The sequence below is a fragment of the Cottoperca gobio genome, chromosome 12 (assembly GCF_900634415.1).
Source record: "Cottoperca gobio chromosome 12, fCotGob3.1, whole genome shotgun sequence".
In the NCBI taxonomy this organism is placed as follows: Eukaryota; Metazoa; Chordata; class Actinopteri; order Perciformes; family Bovichtidae; genus Cottoperca; species Cottoperca gobio.
In genome coordinates this window covers 2,524,973-2,528,432 of record NC_041366.1, presented here as the reverse complement: position 1 = coordinate 2,528,432, position 3,460 = coordinate 2,524,973, and the positions used below count along the sequence as shown (strand labels likewise).

Here is a 3,460-nt window from a genome sequence, read left to right as displayed (position 1 = left end):
CAAATGTAATTTATTTTTCTTTCTCTGACTTTCTTTGTCATTCTTCTGCAGCCTTGTATGTCAAGTACTGCAAGTAGTTTTGCAATGCTCAGTGGGAAATAGAGTAGCCAATTTAGCCTGGAGAGCAAACGTACAAAAAGTACGCTCAGGTCATAGAGCTGGTTTGGGGCTCAATAAAAAGTCACGTATATCAGAAGAACTACTATTTTATAATCTTCATGTGGGGCCGATCCATCTGTGTTTACTGAGCACTGATGTTAACCGGGGCTGTAGTCTGTGTAACATTACGTTAGTTTGTTTATTGGACTAAATCCAAAGTGGCAGAAACTAGAAAACGACCCGGATATTTGTCTCGTCTTCCCGGCAGATATAATCTCAGAGAAACAGCCTCAAGGCAGCTGGGAGGACAAAGAGAGGTGGTGCGGGGGTTTCTCCTTTCTTCCACTTTGAATGTAATCCAATAAACAAACTATAAAACAGACACAGAACATGGCTGTAATATTTACAAGAGAGTCAGCAGCTGTACTTCTTCTCTCTGTACTGAGGCAGACTGCAGCTACACTGACTCACTATCACCTCTAGAGGAACAAGTGGTATTACAGACTGGACGGAGCACAGCTAGCTGTTAGCATGCTAACTTCAGTAGATATCTCTGCAACACAACACAGAGACATGTTTAACATAACGTCATCACTGTTACCTCTTCACACTCTGCTGATAATGTTAGTTCATTGTTTTAATGGTTTAAGTTTAAATTCTGGCATATTTTACACAATGTACCTTTAAGAAATTTATTTTCAACCATTTTGGCTGAGAATTCCCCAATTATAGTGGCTAATATTTTAAGGAAGTGAAGATTTTCTTATGACATGATTAGATATGCTCCAAAACTGTAATGCCAACCGCTGAACAGGACAAACACTTAGACCAAGACCATAACAGACCTGAAGAACAGCGTGACCATGGGTTGAATCAATGAGCTGGTCATACTCACACCACAGTTTGTGACAAACATCTATTACTTCAGGGCAAAAGCAATTCATTACAGGAATGTATGCGCTCACTCTGTTTACTGCGCAGGTTAAGATCATATGCTGAGATGTATGTTTCACATTTTGAAAAAACAACCCAGTGTACAATATTTACAAAAAAACAAACAAACCTTTTTAGACAATAATGGACTGATAATAGACTATGGGCACAATTCTGTGAACCAACGTAAAGACCTGATTCAATTCACCTGTGGCGCACTTGGATGGGACCAGAAATAATATATTATCATACATTATACAGGGCACAAGGCTTTCCTCAGAGGAAATTGTTTGTTGTTTGGGATGCACAGTTTGAAATACGAATATAAATACATCAGATCAAATATATTTCCAAAAGCAGATGATGTTTCTTTTTGAGTTGAATTCACTTTTCTGGACATATTGACGATCCGATGTTTATTATGTTTTCTGTGCGTAAATGTGCCCAATTGTATTTGTTATCAAATAATTTCTATCTGTCATTTTACCTGAATTGTAATTAAAAATCCAGCCGACACTTTGGCGTGAGTATTTAAAAAAAAAAAGATGATGCATGCACCCGTTGCCCTCGTTACCCAGTGTTTTGGATGAAGACACTGGGGAGTGCTTTTGTTAGCGGAGTGAGTGTTACATTTAACTTCAATTTCTTCAAGGAATTGTATGTTGAATGCGTCCATCTCCAACATGCCTGTTGATTTACACTGCAGTAGAAAATAAAAATAAAATAACGTACAGGACGTTCTCACTCCCAACTCGTCAAAAACGGCAGCTTGGTCAGTGGCCCTATGCGTCAACACTATGACGCTTCATGTACCCCCCTAGAGATGCTCTAGCTTCAGTTTCGGATGTGCAGGGCTGCCTCTAGTGGCCATATTTAATATGACGGGAGTAAAGGAGGAACGTATAGATGACGTAGTATAAAAGGAGGAGGTCGAGGTGGATGGCTAAGCCAAACAAGCACAGCCCCCCCCCCCCCCCCCATAAGCATAAGCAGCTCATTGGCAAAATGTTGCGGAGCACAAAAACAAAAGGCAGCTGAAACTAATGTGTGACCAAGATCTAGGAAAATCCCTAAATTGACTCGATATTTTAAGCCTTATAATAAAGGCTGTCTCAATATGTGTGTGTGTGTGTGTGTGTGTGTGTGTGTGTGTGTATGTGTGTGTGTGTGTGTGGGCCGCGTAGCACACTTTTACAGATGGCACTAAATAACTTTTTTCTGATAAAGCATTATGAGGGCCCGCACAAAGAGTAGACTAGAGCCCCCTGACCACCTTAATCCGCCACTAGTCACGTACGTAATGAATTTAATTTACAAACATACCTATTTGAACCAGAATTAAGATGTTTTCCTAATCATAACCAAATAGTTTTGTTGTCTAAACCTAACCAAGTAGGTTTGTTTGATTTCACAGCATTAACCAAGTGTTGAAGTCTATCTGGCTAAAGGGGTACCTAGTGCGTTAAAAGGGACGCAGAGGGGTTGTGACCAAGCGTCCGTATGTGCGACTTGGGAGTGGAAACGTTTTGACATATAAGCACAGAGGTTTCTATGGTTAATTTGCTGTAAATCGCTCAGGATAAGAGCGTCTGCTAAATGACCTGTAATGTAATGTCAACTGGATAAATGCGTTGGAATGGAACAGTTCCTATTTTTGTCAACTGACAAAAGAAGCTATAAACTGAATGCTACTTTGTTCAGCCCAATAAAAAACACTAAACAACAATATCAGATAACGGTTACATATGCAGCTTTGCTTGACAGTAACAATATAACAATATAACAATATTTATTATTATTAATATTATTATTATTATTATAAAAAATAAAGTGGGCTAATCATTATTTATGGTTGATATTATTAAATATCCTTCAATAAAATGTCTGCTATATTACATTTACTGTAGTCTATATGATAAATATATGATAGTGTAAAGGCTATATATACAGTCTATATATGCATATATATATCTTAAGGGGAATAAATGTAGCCCACTGAAATAGTTGAGGATAAATAGATTAAATGTTAAAACGATAGGGTTCCTACTTCCACACATTTCTCATTTCTACTGCTTGAATAAATGCATTGTCCCCTCCATTTCTGCACGTTTTTGACAATTCATTATTAATGCCCCTTCTCAACTAAAACAAAATCTACATCCACATAGCATTGATGATTGAAAATGTCCGCAGGTAAAACAATAAAGACACATTCAGTGAATCACGTCTGCAGGTACGCTGCCTTCTGAAGATAAACGTTTACCTGATCTATGAGAGAATAATGATCCTGCCTTGGCTCATGGGTCCCACTTTTGGTGCTGATGGTGATATATCCAGTAGTTAGAAATGAAGAATAACAGCGCTGTCCTGCTGAGAACCCATAAAACATAAAGCTGAAGTAATTGAACGCATCTATTGCTGAGTTCAG

The 3,460-nt window shown here is 38.4% G+C and overlaps 1 protein-coding gene across 1 annotated transcript in view; it reads right to left on the bottom strand.

Annotated features, from left to right (window-relative positions):
* megf10 (multiple EGF-like-domains 10) overlaps window positions 1-3,460 on the bottom strand; it is a 53,534-nt gene extending 50,074 nt beyond the window's left edge. The window contains exon 1 of the mRNA XM_029444275.1: window positions 3,296-3,460. The gene's annotated coding sequence lies outside the window, so the exon portion shown is untranslated. The remainder of the gene's footprint in view (window positions 1-3,295) is intronic.